The sequence below is a fragment of the Chiloscyllium punctatum genome, chromosome 2 (assembly GCF_047496795.1).
Source record: "Chiloscyllium punctatum isolate Juve2018m chromosome 2, sChiPun1.3, whole genome shotgun sequence".
Taxonomy (NCBI): domain Eukaryota; kingdom Metazoa; phylum Chordata; class Chondrichthyes; order Orectolobiformes; family Hemiscylliidae; genus Chiloscyllium; species Chiloscyllium punctatum.
The window spans coordinates 146,759,232-146,786,793 of record NC_092740.1 but is presented as its reverse complement, the minus strand read 5'-3'; the positions used below and the strand labels follow the sequence as shown (position 1 = coordinate 146,786,793).

The 27,562-nt window shown below is 41.7% G+C and overlaps 1 protein-coding gene across 2 annotated transcripts in view; it reads right to left on the bottom strand.

The window, feature by feature from the left end:
* The window catches only part of LOC140491490 (E3 ubiquitin-protein ligase RNF38), a 399,192-nt gene that overhangs the window by 192,925 nt on the left and 178,705 nt on the right, over window positions 1-27,562 (bottom strand). For both annotated transcript variants that reach the window (XM_072589767.1, XM_072589776.1), the window contains exon 4: window positions 25,130-25,220. The gene's annotated coding sequence lies outside the window, so the exon portion shown is untranslated. The remainder of the gene's footprint in view (window positions 1-25,129; window positions 25,221-27,562) is intronic.

The window sequence follows — 27,562 nt, the reverse complement described above, 5'->3', positions numbered from 1 at the left end:
GCCGCATCTGCTCCCAAGAGGACCAGTTCCAAAACCGTACCACCCAGATGGCCTCCTTCTTCAAGGACCACAATTTCCCCCCAGACGTAGTCGACGATGCCCTCCACCGCATCTCTTCCACTTCCCGCTCCTCCGCCCTTGAGCCCCGCCCCTCCAACCGCCACCAGGACAGAACCCCACTGGTCCTCACCTACCACCCCACCAACCTCCTTGTCCAGCGTATCATCCGCTATCATTTCCACCACCTCCAAACGGACCCCACCACCAGGGACGTATTTCCCTCCCCTCCATCAGCGTTCCGAAAAGACCACTCCCTCCGTGACTCCCTCGTCAGGTCCACACCCCCCACCAACCCAACCTCCACTCCCAGCACCTTCCCCTGCAACCGCAAGAAATGCAAAACTTGTGCCCACACCTCCCCACTTACTTCCCTCCAAGGCCCCAAGGGACACTTCCATATCCACCACAAATTCACCTGCACCTCCACACACATCATCTATTGCATCCGCTGCACCCGATGTGGCCTCCTCTATATTGGGGAGACAGGCCGCATACTTGCGGAACGTTTCAGAGAACACCTCTGGGACATCCGGACCAACCAACCCAACCACCCCGTAGCCCAACACTTCAACTCCCCCTCCCACTCCACCAAGGATATGCAGGTCCTTGGACTCCTCCATCGCCAGACCATGGCAACATGATGGTTGGAGGAAGAGTGCCTCATCTTCCGCCTGGGAACCCTCCAACCACAAGGGATGAACTCAGATTTCTCCAGTTTCCTCATTTCCCCTCCCCCCACCTTGTCTCAGTCAAATCTCTTGAACTCAGCACCACCTTCCTAACCTGCAATCTTCTTCCTGACCTCTCCGCCCCCACCCCACTCCGGCCTATCACCCTCACCTTGACCTCCCTCCACCTATCGCATTCCCAATGCCCCTCCCCTAAATCCCTCCTCCCTACCTTTTATCTTAGCCCGCTGGACACACTTTCCTTATTCCTGAAGAAGGGCTGATGCCCGAAACGTCAATTCTCCTGTTCCTTGGATGCTGCCTGACCTGCTGCGCTTTTCCAGCAACAGATTTTCAGTCCTGGAATCTCATAGACCAGATCAGGTAAGGACGTCAAGATATAAATGAACCAGATGGGGTTTTATAACAATTGGCAAAATTTTTGTGGTGTCCCCTTTAATTGAATCATGAGAATGATTGGTAGAAAGAAGATCAAGAAGATAAGGAAAATACAAGCTCATCTTTCCTACTTCAAGATTTGGTTAATTGAATTTATATCAGTCACCATGATGGATTTGAACCTGTGACACAATGAATTAGTGCAGTGCTATATCACTTATAGGGCTGTAGTCATATTGCCACTATGGCATAACCTTCACCTGATATAGTGCCAATTCAAACTAGTGTGTAATTTGGAGTATGATGCAATGATTACAGATCTAATACACATAGATATATTTAAATAGGAGTTTACAGCATCCTTGGGGGAACAGCTGGTCAACCTCAGAAACTCTCTTTTAAAATGTTAGTGGAAAAAAATGATATGAAATAGCCTTCCACCATATTTTTGGAAAGAAGGAAAGTATTCTTTAAGCAAACCCAAGAAGTGAATAAGGATACGGATGGGGACGAAGAAGAAAATTTTAGTCTATATCAGCAGGGCCTTGAACCTGGTGGAATCTCTGAGGGAGAATCCTGATGGTGTCTGTACACTGAGAGTTCTCATAATGTTCTGCAGAATGAGGACTAGAGAACACCAAAAAGCCTGACGTACATGCCGTGGCATTTGTGGATGAAGTGCAGGAACATGAAGCGCGAGTATGACATGATGATGTTCCATGTCAGCGCTCAACAAGCACATAGATGCCAGGCAGACTTACAAATATTCAAAATTGGAAAAAATCTGAGGTACATTAACAGAAATACTGAGGTGTAGAAAGGCAAACAAGGGAATCTGATGCAACAAGGGAAAAAAAGAAAATCCAGATGACCTGAGCAACTATGAATTTTGACTTTTCCTTGCACTTTCATATCATGTATCCATTTTGAATTCACAGGAGCTGGAGAGAGGCAGCTCATGCCCTGACTGCTGAAATGCTCTTGGCTGACATTCTCTGAGATTTGCAGCCTGTGAAATTACTGCCAAAGACTGAGCAGGCACAGACTCAGCAGTCATGATACAAAGCAGCATGTGGTGTCACGCCTTACTGGAGAGCACACTGAAAAATCAAGCTGACTATTCCCAGCATCACCTCAAAAGTTAAAGATTTTATTGAATATGCAAAATGCACCAATTTACCTGAATTATAAACCCAGATTGATAGAAAGCACATAGGTTTCTGTCCTTCACAAAAATTACTGTTTATAAAAGTAAATCGAACATAGAACATAAAACAGTACAGCACAGGACTAATGCTACAGGTAAACAATTATGAACAATTGGCAGATAGGTCTTCAAAACTCTAAGCTCCTTATAAATTTTCTCATACGCAAACTGGCAGAGACACATACAAACAGGGGGAAACAATACGAGTGGCATGGATAGGGGATAACTGGGAAAGCAGTTCAGTAGTCTCTGTTCACAGGATCTACTGAAATGGTTCCTGCACTGATCAAAACACTGTTTCTTGATTTTCCTTCTCTCAATGTGTTTTCACTGCTTTGCAGGAAGCCAAGGGGGCTGGTTCACACTTATAAAAGGCTTTACTTCAAGCTTAGATTAGCTTCTACTGAAGAGAACAAGAGAACTTCTGAGCTGGTGGAGGTCTGATGGCTTCTGAAAATATTGCTAACAACCCCAAGCTTTTCAGTTCAGTGAGAAGCAATCAAGTAGTTGTTGATAGAGAGAAGGCCTTTGTCATTGGGCTGTGGACTAGTCACCAGTTTTCAATCAAATTCTTGTTGGTAGACAAATATCTATATGTGCAGAACCCTTCAGCTCCAGCTTATCTGCAACTATCAATCATTGATGGTACCAGTAGCTGTGTAAACAATGATTGTCAGATTATTTGCTTTCAAGATATGCAACAGTCCTTGCTTTTAAACAGTTCCTTTCTCATTTCAGCCTACAATTATACATGCAGAAAAATAAAATGAAATGGTCTTTACAGTAGCATACTGATATTAGGGAGCCAGCAGGTGAGAAGTAGATACAATTTGAGTTAAATCCTCACGGTCCTTGTGGCTTTCAGCATTATACCTCTTATGTACCACCAGCATTTCCCTATCAACAATGAACTGTAGATCAGTGGGACGGCTACAGTTTCAAGAAGCCCATATTTATACTGTGCAAGCCCTTTGAGTAAATGCCACATTTAGTTCTTCATGGGAGTGGCCACTCTTTTCATTTTTCTTGTTTTTTTCTGTCAAGAGATGCTTTTGTAGAGTCATAGAGTCATAGAGATGTACAGCACAGAGACAGACCCTTTGGTCTGACTCATCCATGCCAATCAGATATCCCAACCCAATCTAGTCCCACCTTTTTTTAGATTAGATTAGATTACTTACAGTGTGGAAACAGGCCCTTCAGCCCAACAAGTCCACACCGACCCGCCGAAGCGTATACCACCCAAACCCATACTCCTACATTTATCCCTTCACCTAACACTACGGACAATTTAGCTTGGTCAATTTACCTAACCTGCACATTTTTGGATTGTGGGAGGAAACCGGAGCACCCGGAGGAAACCCACGCAGACACGGGGAGAATGTGCAAACTCCACACAGAGAGTCGCCTGAGGCCAGCACTTGACTCATATCCCTCCAAACCCTTCCTATTCATATACCCTTCCAGATGCCTCTTAAATGTTGCAATTGTACTAGCCTCCACCACTTCCTCTGGCAGCTCGTTCCATATACATACCACCCTCTGTGAAAATGTTGCCCTTTAGGTCTCTTTTATATCTTTTCCCTCTCACCTTAAACCTATACTCTCTAGTTCTGCACTCCCCCACCCCAGGGAAAATACTTTGTCTACTTATCCTATTCATGCCCTTCATGATTTTATAAACCTCTATAAGGTCACCCCTCAGCCTCCGACACTCCAGGGAAAACAACCCTAGCCTATTCAACCTCTCCCTATAGCTCAAATCCTCCAACCCTGGGAGCATTCTTGTAAATTTTTTCTGAACCCTTTCAAGTTTCACAACATCTTTCCGATAGGAAGGAGACCAGAATTGCATGCATTATTTCAACAGTGACCTAACCAATGTCCTGTACAACCGCAACATGACCTCCCAACTCCTGTACTCAATACTCTGACCTATAAAATTAAAAATCACACAAGACCAGGTTACAGTCCAACAGGTTTAATTGGAAGCACTAGCTTTCGGAGCACTGCTCCTTCGTCAGGAACCACCTGACGAAGGAGCAGTGCTCTGAAAGCTAGTGCTTCCAATTAAACCTGTTGGACTGTAACCTGGTCTTGTGTGATTTTTAACTTTGTACATCCCAGTCCAACACTGGCATCTCCAGATTCTGACCAATAAAGGAAAACATACCAAACGACACTGTTTGAATGGGTTTTTACTATCATCAAATCATCCAATTACTTTTTCCTTTATGCTCCACTACTAGATCACTCCACATTTCTGGTTCAATTACCAATTTACATGCAAAGCCTGTCAGTGGCAGTGCAACAACAATAAAAGTGAGAAAGGATAGGGAGAGAGAAAAGGGATTAAATTCAAATGAAGTTAGATTGGGAATGAATGCATTCCTGCTTCCCCCAGATCCCCACAGTGCCCACCCTCTTCTGAAAGCTTAGAGGGTATTGATGCAGTCACTCTTTTTCTGGACACAGTCTTGCTTAAATGAAGCTCCTCCAATTTCTCTGCAAGGGTACATAATGCACCCCAAATGACTGACTGTACATCAATGCACATTCGTTGCTGTTCAGCTTCTGAGGTACAGCATCTGCGCTGAGCTGAGCAAAGCTTGGTGCATCCTGTATCTTGCCACACTGACTCTTCATTGCTGTTCCTGTCTGTACTGTCTGCTCTTGTTTGATTTGTGAGTTACCAGATGAAACACACCTTATCTTTCTTACCAGATCTACTGAAGTGCGAGTATCTGAGAATCCAATGATGTTACAACTGCAGAATGAATGACATGCTCTGAGGGATTTTTGTCATCCTCCTACACCATCCCCTGCAGATGAATTATTATTGTCAGCATAAGAATTTTTTTAAGCAATGATTATGCACATGCTAATTTTGACTCATGCTGGCTTCAAATGAGAACAACTGAGCGCTGAGTGCAGTGTGGCTATCTGATACTTAATTCTGTCACCGAGTAGCTTAAAAACTTCAATTTCTGACAACCAAGCATGTCAAGACTCAACTGATGTCCAGCACTCCCTCTTTTGCAGTTTTCACGATTGTGATGGCAGGAAGGGACCTCTGACTTTTTACCTTTCCTGGTTTGGTGCTTTCTTCTTCAAAGAAAGAGAGACCCCATGTGTGAGATTAATGGCACATATTAAACAAATGGATGGAGAATATCTGTTAAGGATGATTATCAGGGAGAAGCACAAAGATGAAGCCTAACAACAGCAGTGGACATAGAGGTTTTTGAGGAAGCACTTAGAGGAAGAACTGCAAATTCAGTTGATCTGGATCGGTAACAAATTCGGCCCAAGTTCTTTGCTGAAAAGTAGGTTAATGTCACTGTACAATGAAAGATTTTCATGGCTACACAGAGTGCTTTTGCAAACTAATTGTCCAAAAAATATGCCTTTTGCTGCCATTCTTTAGTTATTTTCTCCTTGTTCTTATTCCCAGGTCTACTGATTTAGAGGGCAACAGTGCTATAGCAGGATCCAGATGTGTTGGCGCAGTTCCCTCACTTGAAAACAAATGGCTTTGTGTGTTGTTCAATAAGATTTAGGCTCCCTGCTGGTCCCTACAGCTGCCTAGACATAGTGGTAAGTGCTTATTTACTTTAATATGCTCAATGTACAAGCTTGGTGCCATCACTTGCTCATGAAAAAAACAGTGCATTACATTTATGCAGCACCATTATTGTAATAAAACATTAGACCATAACACTTTAAAGAAGTGTTATCAAACAATGCTCGACACTGAGTCTCATTGGATAAATCGCAAAGCTAGGTTTTAAAGAAAATCCTAAGTAGGAGAGAAACGTGATGAAGTTTAGGGATGTAATTTCAGAGCTTAGGTGTCCAACAAGGAGATGTTCCCCACAAAGCTGACAATAATGCTGCTGATGCTGTTGAGATTATGGCAAACCTAGCCACGTTTATCTCAGTCCAGAGTGGACTTCCTTCTTTCAACAAAAAGATGGCTTGGATCCTGGAAATAAATTTTGGAGAAATTGCCACATCAGTATTAAGCTTCAATTATAAAGGTGAAAGGGTGTTTGCATAGATCGCTACTGAAGTTAATATTGTCAACCAGATGAAGAGTATTGCAGAGGACATTTTCAGTAAGGACTATAGGTCAATCAAGGAAAGAAAATGTAGTTACCATTAGAAGACCTATGAAAATCACTGGCAAGATTCCTGGAATGTAAAGGTTCTCAAATTGCACAAGAAGGCCTTTCCCCACTGCTTGGTTAAGGGGAATGACCTGAGCTCAAGGGAATTGTCTTGGTCCAACATAAACAAGAAAACAATAAGCAAACAAACACACACTTTCTGAAAGCACTTTGTAATATGGAAACAACAAATCAATTTATCATTAATTTCTAAAGTCGAATTGTTTCTTAAGGCTAGAATTTATTTCTTAAATGCAGCATTATAAAATTGAAGAACAATGGGGATATAAAACCAGGTATGCAGGAAAACATTCTCTCCAGAACAAAAATAAATCAATAGATATACAAGAACAAAAGTGAATCATTCACTCCTTCCAACCTGCACAGCTACTGAATTAGCTCATGGCAGATTTGTATCAATGTAATTTACCCACCATGTCCCTTAAAGACCAAAAAATATCAGTTTCAGTTTTAACATTTTCAATGTCTTAATTGGTTTTGGAGGAATAGAGTTGCAGGTTTTACTTTCATTTTGTGAGAAGATATGTTGGCTCTAATTTTAAGGTCATGCACCCATGTTCTAGAATCTAATGTAATTAGGCATTTTAACATTTTCTTTTCAACATTTGTGTTGCAATCCCAGGTAAGCGGAGTTCAACTGTTGGATTCTAAAAGGACACAAATTTCTCTGGAGTTTCTCTAGTAGATAATGATTGTGGCATATTATAGAGGCTGCAAATAAATAGTAGAACTGAGAAGAATGTACAGTAGCACATCCTCACAACATGTCAGAAGTGTGATGGAATACTTTCTACTTGCCTGAATGAGTACAATTGCAATCACACTCAAAAAGCAGCCCACTTGATTGGTATCCCATATATTACCATCAACAACAGTTCCTCCACAACCGATACTGGGTGGCAGCAATGTGTACCATTTACATGATACATGGCAACAACTCACAAAAAGTCTGTTGACACTACTTTCCAAACTTATGAACTCTACCACCTAGGAGGACAAGAGCAGCATGAAACATCACCACCTCCAAGCTACATACTATCCTAGCTTGGAAATGTACTGTGGTTCTGTCATAATCGTTAGGTCCTTATTTGAGCTTACTTTGAGTTTCTTTGGAATACTGCGGGAGGTTGAGGATGAAGAACCCACAAAGAAAAGAATTAAAACAGTAGGCAACCTGAATCTCAAGGTCAAGCTTGTAATGTTCAGCAAAGTGCTAACGCAATCTGTGTTTGATTACCGTAACATAGAGGAAAATGCATTGTGAGCAGTGAATATAGTAACTTCAAAAAAGTGTAATTAAATTGCTGTTTCACCTGGAGAAAAAATGTAGTGGGGCCTTGAAACTGATAAGGAGCAGATGAAAGGCCATCTAAAGGTCATGCTTCTCCCATTGCTTCCTGTCATAATTAGAGAGTTCCATTCATTGATCCGTGTTATGAATGGGATTCTTCCCTCCGTCCACTGCTCTAATTCATAAGTGGACAGTGCTGTCTTCCACCCAAGGTGCCATTTGTGAAAGGAGACTACTGCATTTCACTCACTGATTGCATGAAAGTTCTACCCTTTTCTCAATACCATCATTCACAATGGACCATACTAACCCCACTCTCTACACCCATTCACTGAACACCCTTTCAGTGGAAACATTATGGTGTGTAAACATGCAGGGTTTAAGTTTCCTGTAAACAGCTAATCTGAATCATCAAAGTCCAAATTAAATTCAAACTAAAATACTGAGCATTAACATATACTTTCCTCTTTGGAAAGCATATAAAATAATATAAACCAGAGCCTTAAGAAAATTACTGATGATAATCCAAAGTTGTTTGAAGAAAATGTTTGTAGTCAGATGTCACTAAACGATACTATGTTAAAACCCAAGGACAAACAGCAAGGACAAATTTCCCAGTTACATTGGCGCTCGGTAAGCCTGGACAACAGAACAAATCCTGGAAGGGTGAACCAGGAATTAAATAAATACACCCACATATATCTTTAAGGTGGGCCACAGAGATTTTCTGGCTACAGATTGAAAAGAGCCAGCCACATGAATGTTTAGGGAGCTGAAGCTTGAATCTATGGACAAGGCTATATAAGTTGCATTGTTTCTATAGCAGAAACCTTTGTCCAATTTAGTTTCATTAAAAACCAGGAAACAGGACTAATAAACAAGCAGCAAAGGATTTGACCTCCTCCTCTTTCTTTTTCAGGCAACAGCAACAGCTGCTAAACCTATCATAATACACCCTTCCATTATCAAGATGAAGTTGTTTCTGTTCTTTTACATGTATTTGACATTATTGAGACCAGCTGCAGGATTGTTTAAGTCATGCCAGGAATGCTAAACTGCCTTGTGTAGCATGTCAACACGAGTGTTCCCCAATGACCATAAGCCCTGCACTTGTGGTTTTGGCCTGTAGAGCCAAGTGAAATCAGAATGAAATATAGTGACTCCAGACCCACAGCAAAGAGGTTGACAATTGACTCCACCCTTTTGGCAATAAATGTTGGCCCAGTCAGTGACACCCACATCATGTAAGATAATGTAGTACAACACAAAACCTAAGGCAATAACTCTGGTCAGATAGCTTGACACCCTATGACAAAGGCTGGTAGGAGATTGGTAGGGTGTTCTTCCAGTATGTTGGCCAACATCTATTGCTGAATTGGCATCAACAAAAACAGATTATCTGGTTACTTTTCTCTATCTGGGCTTTGCTGTGTGGAGATTGGCTCCTGTGGTTCTTTACAATACAGCCATAGCTAATTATCAGAAGTGCAATTCATTTGCTGTGAAATATTAGGATATTTTGAGATTGTGATAAGATAAATACCAGTTCTGCCTCTTTCCTTATTTCTCTCTCTCTCTCACTCTTTCACTTTCTTCCTTCCTTCCCCCTTTTCCTTATTTCTTTATTTTCTTTCTTTTTTGCCTTTTTCTGTGCTTTCTTCATCAAAACTGACCAGTATGTAGTAGAAGTGCATGACACTGAAACAGTTATGTTCTGTTGTGGGGAAAATCACCTGCCTTGGAGTCAGAATTGGGATTCAACGACAGACTTTATTGTAAAAAGATACTGGAGCTCCAGGGAGAGAGAGGGGTCCGCCAGCACGGCTCTCAGCTGCGAGCCTTCTCTCACCCTCGGTGCACATGTCACAACATTTTGTACATTTCATGGTATAATAGTTTAAGATTAGACTAGATTACTTGCAATGTGGAAACAGGCCTTTCGGCCCAACAAGTCTACACCGACCCTCCAAAGAGCAACCCCCCCAGACCCATTCCCCTACATTTACCCCTTCACCCCTTCACCTAACACCTATTCAAGTATGGAGTCTGTGTTTGTACAGCATAGTTTGTTTACAGAAAACATTACAGAGTCATTGTCAGTTTCAGCAGCTACTCAGAAGTCCATTGCTGCAGTAATTCTTCCTGAGAAGGAAGATCGTTTTCCATTACTGAAAATCTGAAGTATTAACACTTGTATACAAGTAGTCTCAGGTAGTTAACATTTCTATTGAAGGTGGTGATTGGACTCAGATAATTCAGCAGGCAGTGGACGTTACTGATCTGTACTCTCTCCCCCACTTGCCTTAAACTAATCATCTATGTTCTATGTCTATTGTGCTGTTATCCTGTTAGCCTCAGGCAGTATCTGTGTATGCGTTGCTGTATTTTTCCATGCAATGGCTCAGCGGCCATCTTGTGTGTTAAGTAACCAACTTATGGCTCAGCGGCCATCTTGTGTCTGTGTGCCTGCGTTAGCATGGTCCGTGTCAATTCCCACTTCAATTCAAATGGAGCAAGACTTGGATAATATTTAGGCTTGAGTCAACAAGTGCCAAGTAACAATCACATTGCACAAGTACCAGACAATGACCATCTCCAAGAAGACATAGTCTAACCATCACCCCTTGAAAATCAATTGCATTACCATCACCATCAATATCCTTGGATTTACTATTGAGTCACATAAATAACGTGGCTACAAGAGCAGATCAAAATTTAGGAATCCTGCAGTCAGTAACTTATCGCTTTTCCACCCAGAGATTGTCAACCACCTACAAGGCACAAGTCAGGAGTGTAATGGAATATTCCACACTGGCCTGGGTGAGTGCAGCTCTAACAAAATTCAATAACTTAACACTACTCAGAGGAAAGCAGCCCACATGATTGGAACAACACCCACAAATACCCACTCCCTCCATTACTGTAGCAGTAATGTGTACCATCTAGAAGAGGCACTGCAAATATTCATAAGGATCCTTAGAAAAAGCCTTCTAAACCAGTCACCTCTACCACCTAGAAGGTCAAGGACAGCAGATACATGGCAACATCATCACCTCCAATCCAAACACAATCCTGACTTAGAAATATATCACTTTTCCTTCAGGGTTGGGGAAACTAGGAATAGAGGCATAGAGAAATACAGCATGGAAACAGACCCTTTTGTCCAACTCATCCATGCCAGCCAGATATCCCAACCTAATCTAGTCCCATTTGCCAGCACTTGGCCCACGTCCCTCTAAACCCTTCCTATTCATATACCCATCCAGATGCCTTTTAAATACTGTAATTGTACCAGCCTCCACCACTTCCTCTGGCAGTTCATTCCATACATCACCACGCTCTGTGTGAAAAGGTATCCCCTTAGGTCCCTTTTATATCTTTCCCCCTCACCCTAAACCTATGCCCTCTAGTTTTGGACTCCCCCACCTCAGGGAAAAGACTTTGTCTATTTATCCTATCCATGCCTCTCATGATTTTATAAACCTCTATAAGGTCACCCCTCAGCCTCCGACACTCCAGGGAAAACAACCCCAGTCTATTCAGCCTCTCCCTATAGCTCAAACCTTCCTACCCTGGCAACATCCTGGTAAATGTTTTCTGAACCTTGTCAAGTTTCACAACATCTTTCTGATAGAAAGGAGACCAGCATGCAATATTCCAAAAGTGGCCTAAACAATTACCTGTACAACCACAACATGACCTCCCAACTCCTATACTCAATGCTTGACCAATATAGGAAAGCAAACTATATGCCTTTTTCACTATTCAATCTCTCTGCAAGTCCATTTTCAAAGAACCATGAACCTGCACTCCAAGGTCTCTTTGTTCAGCAACACTCCCTCCAAAATGCACACCTCTCATTTAGCTCAATTAAACTCCATCTATCACTCCACAGTATTTAAAGGGCATCTTGATGGGTATATGAATAGGAAGGGTTTAGAGGGACGTGGGCTAAGTGCTGGCAAATGGGACTACATTAGGTTGGGATATCTGGTTGGCATGGACGAGTTGGACCAAAGGGTCTGTTTCCATGCTGATCAAGATCCCATCTGATCAAGATCCCATTTTACTTTGAGGTAACTTCTTCGCTGTCCACTACACCTCCAATTTTGGTGTCATCTGCAAACTTACTAACTATACCTCCTATGTTCACATCCAAATCATTTACATAAATAATGAAAAGCAGTGGACCCAGCACCGATCCTTGTGGCACACCACTGGTCACAGGCCTCCAGTCTGAAAAAGCAACCCTCCACCACCACCCTCTACCTTCTACCTTCTGTATCCAAATGACTAGTTCTCCTGGTATTCAATGAGATCTAACCTGGCTCACCAGTCTCCCATGAGGAACCTTCTCAAAAACCTTACTGAAGTCCATATAGATCATGTCCATCGCTCTGCTGTCTGCAATAAATGTTGACACAGTCAGCGATGCCCACATCCCAGAGTTTAAAAAAGAACTCACTTACAAAAGACATTATTCTTGTCAAATACTAGAGAAAGGCTTTCATCTACTGAACCTCATGCAGTTATAAACTAAACTTATGCAGACTGGCATCAAGCTGCATTTTGAAATCTCATTTAATTGTCACTCTGTCTCTCTCTTACATGGATTGACAGATTATCCCTAAATATTCATCACATTGCTTGAGAAAAGGCATTCTTCTGAAATTCACTCTGATTTTGCATGTAGTTTTCAAGACGTGATCTGATACTGTGAGGTGTTTGATTTGAAAATTAAAGCATATAGGATGTGAATGTGTTTTCGTGTCGAAATAGCTAGGCAAGAGGAAGCAAAGGCCAGAAATATCTCAGCATTATGTTGATTGGCAGAGCATGAATAATACAGTGCACTGGGGTCAGTGGTGGGACATCTTTTTTCCATTCAGAGAAATAATTTATATCCAAAAACATTAAGATGTTTAGCTGGGGAGAAAGAAAAATCTTGAGGTCAAATTCTTAGATTATCATCAAATGGGGGTGGTGGTAGTGTGGGGGGGGGGTGGTGGTGGGGGGTGGTGTTGGCTGCATCAAATGTTAAAAAGATCTTCTGGGATTAATGCAGGTAGAACAAAGGATAGGCAGTCCACTTACTTCCAGGAGGCTGTTGGTATTTTAAATTTTAATTTTGTAAATTAAATTACATTGCAGTGTTACTAGTAGTTGGCTGGGCTTTATCAACCAGGAGGTGCAGTACTGATGCTGCTGGTCTTCACATATAAAGGGATCCAGAATTGAGGAACCAGATCCCTTACACCATGATCAGATTTTAGGACTCCATTTCCCCTGACCCCATTCTAGTGCTCTTGACTTTGGACCCACTTGGTCTGACAGGCTGTTGCAGAGTCCTCCCTACCCAATTAGATGCCAAACCTGTTAATCAAGCTGACCTCTGGAGAGAAGCTCATCAAGTATAAAAAGACACATTCTGTGGATTCCACACATGTGAAAAACCCAAATTTCCAGGCTTTGCACCCAAAACTTTGTTCCTTTTGCTGCCACTTAGGGTGCCCTATGACAATGCATGATGGCGGAGGTACAGAGAGAAACAGGGAAAATTATAAAAATGGTGCTTTTAACTACAATTGTCATCAGCTCAGTGATAGTAGTTTAAAGAAAGCCTGCTTGCAAAAGCTTCCCCACCCTTGTGCTGCACTGAAGTAAGCAGAGGTAAGTACTGTTATGAAGGTGTAGGTACGTACTGTAACTTTAAGACAGAGGAAGCTAGCAAGGACTGACTGAAAGCACAGAGTGTGCTGAACAATTTAAAAATGTAACATTTGGTTGACACAAATAGCTGGTGATGTGTTGCCATGGTACAAAAACAAATTCAAATGTAAATTATGCCTCAAGGACCAAAATCCAATTGAATTTGAATTTAACTGTTTGTGATGACATCAAACCAATGAAATGATCCTATGCTTTGGGGTATAAAACTGCACATTTTGAACAGTTAGGGGAGACCTTCAAAGAAAACCAACAAGTACGGACTGCTAGCCGAATAACTCTCTGAAAGGTACCTATCCATAAGAAAAGTTGTGCAGCAGAAGACTGAAGAAGTGATGACCCAGGAAAATACAGAGGAAAATCCACAAAGGAGAATCAGCAAAGCTGGCTGGCTTTGAAAAGGGATTTTTTTTTGTAAATCTGGGGTTTATTTATCAGACCAGTATTGTAGAGTAGCAGGTAAAAGATAGGTTTAAGAGAAAGGAATTGTAAATAGCTGTAGTTTTAATGTTCTCTGTTGGACTTAAAGAATAAAATTGTTAACTTTTGCTTTAAATAGTGACCTCTGGGATAGTTCTTGCCTCTTGAAATTTAACAGAGCGTGAGCTTCTCTGTGTGTCAGGTTTAAATTAGCATAGGGGTTTACCCAATGTCATAACACTACTCTCCAGCATTGTCAATAGCTGCCCCACACCCTGTAGCTCCAGCTGATAATAACACTGCTTGTGCCAGCAGGTGGTTCTGGTGTTAGCTGACTTTCCGGGCCAGACATTTTTCACCCTGTACCATCCCAATCACTAAATACAGTAATTAACGCTTTAAAATAAATTCCATTATTAAAACTGACTTGACAATTAGCACTGGAACATGTAGCACGTGTTTAGATATTTTGCAAGTTTTGAGCTGATGTGGAAACTTGTACTTCCAAAATTCTCTCTTGAATAACAATGTTCTTATTTCATTCTTGTTGTACATACAGTGTCCAATGAACTTAGAGATAATGGGCATAAACTGTGTGACACAACTGAAACCCCTGACTACCATGTTCACCCCTCCATGATCAGAATCTCCTCCCCACAACCATCAACTCCACTCCTACACAATCGTACGTCACGCCCATTTGCACATCCTTCTCCCAACTGTCATCTCTACGCTTCCAGAATCAGATTCATCCTCTGGCTACTATTGCCACACTCCCCCAACCACTACCTTCATGCCCCTCTCCAATTTTATCCCCCCTGTTATGACCCACTTGGGAAACTGTGCTGATAGTCCAGCCCTACTATTGCCGGGGTGACCACAACAGATTTTTCCAGGTCCCCCCAGTTTACCTGTCTGATTGATTCAGGTTAAAGGAAAACCGGTTTCTGTATTTAATATAAACAACCATTTATTACAAATAAATGAGTTCTAACCACAGGTAGACAAAGCAATGAACTATCAACACATAACTCTTACTAGTTAAAACTCTAATATCTCCTCCCCCTTTAAAATCCACTACACACACATAGACACAAGCAAACAACAAAAAACATCGGGGTTACTTGTAGAATAGAGAAAAAATACAGGTGAAGCACAATTCAATAGAACCAATCCACAGGTTTCGATGAGCTGTTCCTTTTTCTCCCCAAGATCACCTATTCTCCAAAATCCTTCCTTCCTGGTTCTTTCAGTTCTTTGCTAAAGGTGCAGCAGATTTACAAATTAATAGTTCAGTTACATGTTAGAGACAACAGTTTACAGAAAATAACTGACTGTCTTCAGGCTTGTGTCACTATGCTGCAGAGATAGAGATACACACTGCTTCTTCCGATCTGAAATCCTTCTATCTCCAGACCCACATTCACATGCACACACACGCACACATACACATACATGCACGCAAGCAAGCACACTCGCAGAATGGCATCTGCAAGTGGTTACAATTCCACAAACCAATCAGCAACATACTGCTAGCCATATCTCACTCAGCACAAACACCCTGGGTCAGTGCCATCTTAACTCCCCTCCCCCATTGCTTGCAAAGCAACATTGTGAGGCCAATTCACTATGAGTTCCAGTGACTTATTTTTGAAAATGGAGCAATTCTTGCCCCAGTCTTTGTTTTTGAAAATGTCTTTATCTTATTTTAGTAGGATCAAAAGTACCGAAAGTAAAAAGGTGCTGTCTGGAAACTCCTGACCACCATCTCCACTCCCCCACAATTAAATGTCCTGGATTACATCACTAACCTCAATGAAGAATCATATTTAACTTAAAACATTAACTATGTTTCTCTCTCCACTGATGCAGCTGGACTTTTGTCCAGCACTTTATAGAATAGCATCCCTACAGTGTAGAAGCAAGCCATTCAGCCCATCGAGTCAACAACAACCCTCCGAATAGCATCCCGCCCTGTCCCACCTATTCCTGTAACCCTGCATTTCCCATGACTAATCCACCTAACCAATACATCCCTGGACACTAGGGACAATTTAACATGACCTAACCAGCACATCTTTGGATTATGGGAGGAAACCGGAGTACCTGAAAGGAAATCCATGCAAACTCCACACAGACAGTCACCCGAGTGTAGAATCGACTTGTGTCCCTGGCGCTGTGAGGCAGCAGTGCTAACCACTGCACCACAGTGCTGCCCCAATTTTTATTTAATTTGTTTTAATTTAATATTTTCAGTCGCCACAGTATTATGCATCTTTGGAGAAAACATGGGGTGTCATTTTTGACGAACTCATAGAGACGTTCTCTTTATCAATCCTAATGGGTTTCTCTTCTATAGTCTGAAATTTACCTCATAATCCTATAGCAACCTGCTTGTTATATTTCCCCACTCACCACAGGTGGAAGTACGAGTTACTGCTGGGATGTACCATCTTTAAAGCCCAGCCCATATACACAGTCAATTCCTGGCAGTCCAGGGCTGCTCTACACTGTTCCTGTCAATCGTCCCAGACATGTCAAACAAGGGAAATTGGCACCCTGCTTTTCTGATGAGGACCTGGAAGTCCTGGTGAACAGGACCAAGCATGGTTAGATCACATGAAATCCAGGGGGAGCTGGCAAATTCGATACAAAATTGGCTTGATGGTAAGATGTAGACGGTAATAGTGGAAGGATGTTTGTCAGATTGGAAGCCTGTGACTAGTGGAGTGCCTCAGGGATTGGTGCTGGGCCCATTACTGTTTGTTATCTATATCAATGATTTGGATGAGAATGTACAAGGAATGATTAATATGTTTGCTGATGATATTAAATAGGCGGTATTGTGGACAGTGAGGAAGGTTATCAGAAATTGCAGCAGGACTGAGTAAGTGGATAAGTGGGCTGAGAAATGGCAAATGGAGTTTAATATAGATAAGTATGAGGTCTTGCATTTTGGGAAGTCAAATGAAGGTAAGAGTTTCATGGTGAATGGTAAGGCCTTAAGGAGTACAATGGAACAGAGGGATCTTAGAGTTCAGGTTCACAGTTCACAGGTAGACTGGCCTTCATCAGTCAGAGCATTGAGTATCGAAGTTGGGAAGTTTGTAGCAGTTATACACGACACTGGTGAGGCCGCACTTGGAGTATCATGTTCAGTTTTGGCATCTTGTTATAGGAATGTTGTTATTAAACTGGAAAGAGTGCAGAAGAAATTTACAAGGATGTTGCCTGGACTCAATGGTCTGAGTTATAGGGAAAAGTTGGACAAGCTAGGACTTTTTCCTTTTGAATGTAGGAGACTGGGGGGGGGGGAATCTTATAGAGGTATATAAGATCATCAGAGGCATGAGTATGGAACCCAAGTGCAGGGAAATGGGGTTAGTGTGGATGGACACTTTGGTCAGCATGGACCAGTTTGGGCCAAAATGCCTGTCTCAATCCTGTAGAACTCTATGATTCTGTGATTCTATATGAGCACTGCCAATCATTTGTCTGGAGATGTAGGTGATTGCTGATCAAAGAAGAAGGCTGGAGGAGAATATGGCAAGCTGAAGTTACCAGGTTACTCTGATTTTCACATCAGAAATTGTTGTATAGATTCTATCCAGCAGGTTGGAGAATGGGAAACTGCATATCAATGCAATACTACAGCGTAATAATGAGAGGTAGGCCTCTCACTGCTCACTAGCAAGAATCTTGTCTCATCATATGACACTTGGTTGGAAAATGGGACTTTTTGCTTTTTGTCAGGAAGCTCCTCACTGCATATCCCCAACTTTCTTGCCACATCATTCAAGGAATGAGAAGATTCTATCCCTGCATTTTACTGGAGTGTACCAGCATCTGTTTACCTCTGAGAACTGATTAAAAAGAAGCTTGTCTCTCCATTGGGTTGAGAGGCTTTTGGTGTCAGGCTGTACTCTAACTGGCTGGTATTCTCACTGACTGATATCACAAGAGTGGCAGCTGTGGGGTTGGCATGTCTCACTCTGATTCAGGAGCAGCTGCTGTTGTGAAGTTTGCAAACTCCAGCCTCCTGCAGATCCCAAACAGGTTTCAAGCTAGCCTGGTCTCAGCTGCTACATTTGCTAAAGTGCAGTTTGCAGAAATATTCATTCATTGCTTCAGATTGGGGGATGGGGAGTGCGAGCAAAATCCTATCGCAATATCATTCCATTTGTTCCTAGGTAACTTTGCATACTGATTCCTTAGACCAGTTTCCCAGCATGTAAACTGCAAAAGAGAAACAAAGTGTTTATCAACTTGGATGTTAATAAAGTTTTTGTACACCTGAAGTTATTTCCTCAGAGACAATAATGGCCTCAGAATCTCCATTTGAAGAATTACTGAAAGTCCTGTATTTTTTGTATCTATATTTTGTTACATTCTTTTGTGTATTACAAAGGCATGTGTGTCATGGTGAACAAGATGGGTTATAAGTAATGTCCTCTTGCAAATACGGAGTCATCAAGTATATGGTTGTTCTGAGTAATATAACATGGCTATGAATTGTTTAGAGCCACCAGCCAGTTCAGTTGGCTGGATGCTTAGCAATATAGTTCAGAACCATGCCAACAGCACAGATTTCATTCCCAATGAAGTGTAGGAGAACACACCAGGAGCAACAACAGGCAAACCTGAACAAGAGGCTTCATCCCAGTGATGACAGAAGAATTGTGCTTAGTACTGAAGATGTATGCTCCAGAATCAGCCAATTCCCTAGCCAAGCTGCTCTAGTATGGCTAAAGCACTGGCATCTAGCTGGTATTGTGGAAAATTACTCAGGTATGTCCTGTACACAAAAAGCAGGATAACTCAGATCGAGGCAGTTACATTCCCATTGGTCTGCTCTGGATCATCATCAAAATGAGGGGTTTGTCAAATGTATTAACAAGTGGAACTCACTTAACAGTAATCAGCTCGCTGCTGCTCAGTACTATTTGCATGCCAAGTAGCGGAAGCATTATGCAAAAGACAGTCAAAACTACTAGATCAGATCTAAGCTTTACAGTCTTCCCATATGTGAATGGCAATGGACAATTAAACAATTTACTCAAGGACAATGAAGTTTTACAAACATCCCCATCCTCAATGTTGGGGAAAGGAAAAGTCAAGGCTGAAGCACTTGCAACATCTTCAGTCAGAAGCAATGAATAAATAAACTAGCTCAGCCTCCACCTGAGGCCCCAACATCACAGATAGAGTCATAGAGTCATAGAGTTGTACAGCACGGAAACAGATCCTTTGGTCCAACTCATCCATGTTGAGAACGATATCCTAAATTAATCCAGTCCCATTTGCCATCACTTGGCCCAAATCCCTCAGAACCCTTCCTATTCATATAGCCATCCAGATTCCTTTTAAATATTTGAATTGTGCCAGCCTCCACCACTTCCTGTGGCACCTCATTCCATATACGCATCACCCTCTGCATGAAATGTTGCCCCTTAGGTCTCCTTTAAATTTTTCCCCTCTCACTCGAAAACCAAGTCCTTTATTTCTAGACTCCCCCATCCCAGGGAAAAGACCTTGGCTAATTACCCTATCCATACCCCTCATGATTTTATAAACTTCTATAAGGTCACCACTCAGCCTCTGACTCTGCAGGGGAGGCAGCCCCAGCCAATTCGATCTCACCATCCCTGGCAACATCCTTATAAATCTTTTCTGAACCCTTTCAAGTTTTACAATATCCTTCAGGTAGGAGGGAGACCAGAATTGCACACAATATTCTAAAAGTGGCTCAACCAATGTCCTGTATAGCTGCAACATGACCTCCCAACTTCTGTACTCAATGCTCTGACCAATAAAGCAAAGCATACCAAATTCCTTCTTCACTATCCTATTTACTTGCGACTCCATTTTCAAGGAACTATGAACTTGCAGTCCATGTCTTCAGACAGTTCAATTCATTCCCCATGATATCACAAAATTGCTCAAGAACACTGAATGCTATAAAGGCTTTAAGCCCTGACAATATTCCAGCAATAGCACTGAATACTTCTGCTCCAGAAACAGTCGTGAACTTAGTCAAACTGTTGCAGTTCGGCTATAATACAGGCATCTACCTGAAAATGTGGAAAATTGTCCGGATCTATCTTGTATACAAAAGCAAGACAAATAGAACCAGCCAATTGTGACCCCATCAGTCTGTGCTCACACGTCAGCAAAGTGATGGAATCGGTCACCATTGTCAAAATTCCTCAGATAATATCCATACCCCACCATTGTTCAGCTGTTGCATCAATGGTCTTCTGTCCATCATAAAGTCAGAAATGGTGATGTTCACTGTTGATTGCGCAATGTTCAGTATTTGCAAATCCTCAGATACTCAAGCAGCACAAAGCCATATGCACAAAATCTGGGCAACATTAGGTTTGGGCTGCTAACTTGCAGTAACATCTGCATCACAGAAGTGCCAGACAATGACAATTTCCAGAAAAAGAGATTAGTTAACTGTTTCCCCTTTGATATTCAATGGCAGTATCATGGCAAATCCCCATTGTTCAACATCCTAATACTTATGACTTCAGCTATCTGTAAGAATAATAGGGTGGTTATGGGAGGGGATTTTAACTTTCCAAACATAGACTGGGACTGCCATAGTGTTAAAGGTTTAGATGGAGAGGAATTTGTTAAGTGTGTACAAGAAAATTTTCTGATTCAGTGTGTGGATGTACCTACCAGAGAAGGTGCAAAACTTGACCTACTCTTGGGAAATAAGGCAGAGCAGGTGACTGAGGTGTCAGTGGGGGAGCACTTTGGGGCCAGTGACCATAATTCAATTAGTTTTAAAATAGTGATGGAAAAGGATAGACCAAATCTAAACACTGATATTCTAAATTGGAGGAAGGTTAATTTTGATGGCATTAGGCAAGAACTTTCAAAAGCTGACTGGGCCAGATGTTCGCAGGTAAAGGGATGGCTGGAAAATGGGAAGCCTTCGAAAATGAAACAACGGGAGTGCAGAGACAGTATATTGCTGTTAGGGTGAAAGGAAAGGCTGGCAGATGGAGGGAATGCTGGATGATTAGAGAAATTGAGGGTTTGGTAAGAAAAAGGAAGCATATGTCAGGTACAAACAGGAGAGATTGAGTGAATCCTTAAAATAATATAAAGGCAGTAGGAATACTTAAGAGGAAATCACAAGGACAAAAAAGGGGACATGAGGTAGCTTTGGCAAATAGAGTTAAGCAGAATCCAATGGGTTTTTACAAATACATGAAGGACAAAAAATGTCCATATTACAGAGGAGGAAGTGCTGCATGTCTTGAAATGCATAAAAGTGGATAAATCCCCAGAACCTGTTCACATGTACCCTAGAACACTGTGGGAAGCTAGGGAAGTGGTTGCTGGGCCTCTTGCTGAGATATTTGTATCATCAATAGTCACAGGTGAGGTGCTGGAAGACTGGAGGTTGGCTAATGTGGTGCCACTATTTAAGAAAGATAGTAAGGACAAGCCAGGGAATTATAGACTGGTGAGTCTGACATTGGTGATGGGCATGTTGTTGGAGGAATCCTAAGGGACAGGATTTACATGTACTTGGAAAGGTAAGGACTGATTAGAGGTAGTCAGCATGGCTTTGTGTGTGGGAAATCATCTCTCACAAACTTGATTGAGTTTTTTGAAGAAGTAACCAAAAGGATGATGAGAGCAGAGCGGTAGACATGATCTATATGGACTTCAGTAAGGCGTTCGACAAGGTTTCCCATGGGAGACTGGTTAGCAATGTTAGATCTCATGGAATACAGGGAGAACTAGCCAACTGGATACAGAACTGGCTCAAAGATAGAAAACAGAAGGTGGTGGTGGAGCATTGCTTTTCAGACTGGAGGCCTGTAACCAGTGGAGTGCTACAATGATCGGAGCTGGGTCCACTACTTTTTATCATTTATATAAATGATTTGGATGTGAATATAGAAGGTATAGTTAGTAAATTTGCAGATGACACCAAATTTGGTGATGTAGTGGGCAGCAAAGAAGGTTACCTCAGATTACAACAGGATCTTGATCAGATGGGCCAATGGGCTGAGAAGTGGCAGATGGAGTTTAATTTAGATAAATGTGAGGTGCTGCATTTTGGGAAAGCAAACCTTAGCAGGACTTATATACTTAATGGTAAGGTCCTAGGGAGTGTTGCTGAACAAACAGACCATGGAGTGCAGGTTTATAGCTCCTTGAAAGTACAGTTGCAGGTAGATAGGATAGTGGAGAAGGTGTTGGGTATGCTTTACTTTATTGGTCAGAGTAGTGAATACAGGAGTTGGGAGGTCATGTTGCGGCTGTACAGGACATTGGTTAGGCCACTTTTGGAATATTGAGCATAATTTTGGTCTCCTTCCTATCGGAAGGATGTTGTAAAACCTGAAAGGGTTCAGAAAAAACTTTCAAGGATGTTGCCAGGGTTGGAGGATTTGAGCTATAGGGAGAGGCTGAATAGGCTGGGTTTGCTTGCCTTGGAGCGTCAGAGGCTGAGGGGGTGACCTTATGGAGGTTTACAAAATCATGAGGGGCATGGGTAGGGTTAATAGACAAAGTCTTTTCCCTGGGGTGGGGGAGTCCAGAACTAGAGGGCATAGTTTTAGGGTGAGAGAAGAAAGAATGGGACCTAAGGGGCAACTTTTCCACGCAGAGGGTAGTCCGTGTATGGAATGGGCTGCCAGAGGAAGTGGTGAAGTCTGGTACAATTACAACATTTAAAATGCATCTGGATGGGTATATGCATAGGAAGGGTTTGGAGGGATATGGGCCAAATGCTGGCAAATGGGACTAGATTGGGTTGGGATATCTGGTTGGCATGGATGAGTTGGACTGAAGGGTTGTTTCCATGCTGTATATCTGTAAGACTATATGACTCTATGATCTGAAAGTGAATGGACCAGCATTTTAATATTGTCCTATGACTATAAGAGTAGGTCAAAGTCTAGGAATCTGGCAGCAGGTAACTCACCTCCTAGTTCTCCAAAACCTATTACCATCTGTAAGACACAAGTGAAGAGTGATGTTATACTCCCCACCCACTTACCTGAATGAGTACAGCTTCAACAACCCTGAAGAAACCTGATGCCAAGGAGGAAAAAGCAGCCCACTTGATTTGTATCCTATCCAGCACCTTTGACATTCAGCCCCCTCCATCACCAATCGACAGTGGCAGCAGTGTGTATCATCTACAAGATGCATTGCAGTAATTCACCAAAGTTCTTTCAACAAGGTTCTTCCTCCTGGGACCTCTACTGCCTAGAAGGGTAGCAGATGCATGGGATCACCACAACCAGGAAGGTACTCCCCAAACTGCACATCATCCTGACTTGGAACTATATTGCTGTTACTTTGCTCTTCCTGGAAAATCCTGGAATTTTCTCACAGCACTGTTGGTGCACTTATTCCCCACGGTCAGCATTAGTTCAAGAAGGCAACTCTCCACAACCATCTCAAAGGCAATTTATCATTTGCAATAAATGCTGGCTTAGCCATTGATGCCAGCATTCTGTGAATGAATGAAGAATGTTCTGGCTGAGATAGACTTCAGGTCACTTCATTGCCCTGCCCCTAAGAGTGGAAGGCAATGGCAAACTGACACTGACACAAACTGTCAAGAAAATGGCTCAAGTTGGACAATGACTTAACCTTGGATGGAGACCCCAGGAAAGGATAGATTGTGTTCTGTGCCAATGTACCATATTGTTTAATTCCCTGCAGAACCTGCCCTAATTAAATAAAAAAACAATTGTCATCCTGCTTTACCAGAGGGTTTTTTTTACCGCGGGATCAAGCTACAAGGATGAAGCAGGAGCAGTTAGACTGCTGAAGGCAATGGAGCCAGTACAATGCATAGAGAGAAGAAACAAAATGAGAAAGTGAGCAACTGCAAAACACATAGTTCACAACATTAACGGAAAAAATTTAACTTCTCCCTGCTGAGCAGGAAATGAAGGAGTGCAGCAATTAAAATTACAAAAGCTGCATTTCCAATGATGCTCCATTTTAACACAGCCACTGGGAGCCATGAAATGTATAGGACCCAAATAGAATTGTATTGACTATATGCTTTTCACATGGCTTTTCTGCAGATAAAACTGCGGGAAGCTACTGAACCCACTTTAAAGTTTCTTTATTAGAGGAAGAAGCAAAAGGGAAATCCATGCCTCTGCTGTTTCAGATGTCCCCTTTCAGCTGTGAGAACCTCACACTATTCCTCTGCCCATCTGCTGGGAGCCTCCTCAGACTTCCCTTCCCCTTACCACCAATCAGACGTCGTTTACCACACAAAATGGTCAAGCAACTAATTGATTGTTCGCATTCCAGTGAGACTCAGATATTAAAACCTTTGGATATCAGAAAAAGAGTGTACATTGAATCAAATCAGACATATCAGGAGCCTTCAGGGCTCATTCTTTAGTCTGTGTTGGCTTAATCAGTCTGGGGTGAGGAGACAGGGTGTGTGCTATAATTGGCTGAAGTGTCTCCAATTAAAGAAAGAATGAAAAAGCCATTTAGGGTTGCCGCTCCAGATTGCTGTCCTTGGAAGTGTGTGTATGTGGAACTTCGGGTAGCTGGCCATTTGTTGCTTAGATTTACACATGACAGAAGAACCATTTAGGCAAAGTACTGAGATACATAATAATCCGTGAAACTGTGTCGAGAAGCTAAATCAGTTTCACTAGAGAAAAGGGAAGGGAGAAAATATTCGATTTAAAACAAAGAACTAAAACAAATATAAAATTAATAAGTGCAAAGGCTCCTTGTCTGCTTTAATGTTGTGCATTTTCAGGACACTGGGTAATGTTATGTGTGACATCATTACAGCAGAGTGGATATGTTTTGATAGTGAATAGAATTTGTCAGAAGTTTGTGTATTAGTTTCACCCTGATGTGGGAGTACAGAGTTTGTGTCGTTGGTAGCTAGTTTAATTCCTGCTGACTCTTCTGTTCTGTTTTGACAAATAGTCAGTGGAACAGAAAAAGTAGTCCAGTGGTGGATGTAAATACACCATCAGCAATATAAACTTTGCATTTTCACGAGTGTGGAGCAAATACACTGTTACATTTTTGTCTTACATATTTGGTCCAGTGAAAGTGGTGATATAGCATCCAATAGCAGAAAACAAATCTTCAGCACACAGCTAACAATAGGTATATATAACATATTTATTGTACTTACCCCAAGAGTACAGGAAGCAGTTCTTTAACTTTTCACATCAGTCCTTAAACACTGTGGGCAGATTCCAGATCCAAGCAAATCTGATTGTAGACTGAATCAAGTATATACAGGTCAGTGATACATCGGTTAGGATAAAAATCAAAGCAGTATATCTCTAAGGAACATCTCATCACATTCTTACACCCAACACTCTTCAAGGTAACCGGGAGAGATTTAAAAGTAGCTGTGATTAATATTTTTCAATAGGGCAGATATTAAGAAAATATTTCACTTTGGGTGGATCCAGAACAAGGGGGTGTTAGTGTAATTAAAAAACCAACAGAACTGATTAAGAATTTATGAGAAATTTCTTTGCACAGGAAGTCATGAAAATGTGGAACTTGCTGGCAAATGGATGAGTTGAAGAAAGTAACATTGATGAATTTGAGGAGAGGTTTGACGCAGGAACAAGGATAAAGAAGAGAATATAGGTGCATAGGGACAAAGGTTTGAAGAGATGATTAGAGTGGAAGAGGTGTGTGTGATGTGTAATGTATAAATACCAGCTTAACTGGATATGCTATAAATTCAGTTCGGAAGAATACATACAACCAGAACAGGGTTAGGCAGTTCTGACTGAAATAAGTGTTGTAAAGACCACCATTTTTAATTTTTAATTACTTTTGTTGGGGACTAAAATGAGAAAACGACTGTTTAAAAGGATTGTGGAAGGAATTGCTGCACTTTTAAAAAACAGACGATTCTGGGTAATCCAAGATGGAGGATGAGAAACATTTATAGGTGTAACAACTACTCCTTTTTTGAGGTATTTTAGATGTTGGAGATGATTTTCTCAAATTCCAGGAACAGCAATTATATGCTGTTTTATAAGCTATTGCGTTGTTTGGGAACTTTGGAGAAAAAAATGTCAAAATAATAACACTTATCAAAGAGAGAAGGACAGACAATAGGCAGCACATGGACAGTGAAGGAGAGAGAGAGAGAGAGAGAAAGAAAGAAAGAAACCCACACTGCTAACTGACACAACAGTGAATCTGCACAGTTACTGCATTTGCTGTTTGAATTCATGTATCATTGGACATCGGAGTGCGTCTAGGAAAACTTGACAAACAGCGATATTACCTTAAAAGGCTTATAAAATCATGAAGGGCATGCATAGGATAAATAGACAAAGTCTTTTCCCTGGGGTGGGGGAGTCCAGAACTAGAGGGCATAGGTTTAGAGTGAGAGGGGAAAGATATAAAAGAGACCTAAGGGGCGAAGTTTTCACACAAAGGGTTGTGTATCTATGGAATGAGCTGTGAGAGGAAGTGGTGGAAGCTGGTACAATTGTAACATTTAAAAGGCATCTTAATGTGTATATGAATAGGAAGGGCTTAGTGGAATATGGGGCAAGTGCTGGCAAATGCAACGAGACTAGGTTGGGATATCTGGTTGGCATGGACAAGTTGGACCGAAGGATCTGTTTCCGTGCTGTACATCTCTATGATTGTATGACTCTCAGTTACTTGAACTCATTGTGGGTTGTATTTACACTGTTGGTTTGCAAGTAGCAGAGGAAGAGAGCTAAGACAGGAGAGTTCCAGTGTGTTTGTGTGGACTAAGTCCCACAACAGATACTGAGAAGTTTGTGCAATTATGATCAGTTATGGATGTTGGTGGTCATCAGCAAGATGACAACACTCTGATTGATTGGCTGCTGGGCAGATGAACAGCTTATGTGTTTTTGATAGAGGGAGAGAAATCTCTGGGCTGCTGAGGCAACAGCTTCCATGTCTGTACCTTTCTAAAAGATAAAGTAAAAGTAAGTGAAGTAACTGAAACTAAAGTAAGCCAGTTATTTTCACCCATCAATTGCTGTAAGCTGCTGGACTTAATCAGTAACTAAGAGACTTTATAATTAGTGTAACAATTGCTCTGTGTTCCTGCAAGCAAGTGAAAGAACTGGAGAAGAGATCAAAGAAGACAAGGTCTTGGAAGGCCAAAGAAGCATCTAATTAGTTCATCAACTTTGAATCAATTCAATGGTGGAGCCTTCAAAACCTTTTGGGGAAGAGAATTCCATGGGCTAACAATGCTCTTGAGAAAAATAGGGAATTTTTCTCATCTCTTTCTTAAAAGGAAGACCTGTTATTCTTAAATTGTGTACCCGGTTTCTAGACTCCCACCCAAGAGATAACATCCTTCTAATTTCTACTCTAACAAGTCTACTCAGAATCATATATGCTTCAGCAAGTTTCCCTCTCATTCTTCTAAATTCCAATGGATTATGCCCAGTTTATCCAAACATTTCTCATAGAATATCCCCCTCATCCTAGGAATGAATTGAGTGAACTTTCTCTGATCTGTTTCTAATGCCATCATATTCATCTTCAAGAATGGAGAACAAAATTGTACAAAGTATTCCAGCTATTATCTCACCAAGGCCTGGTA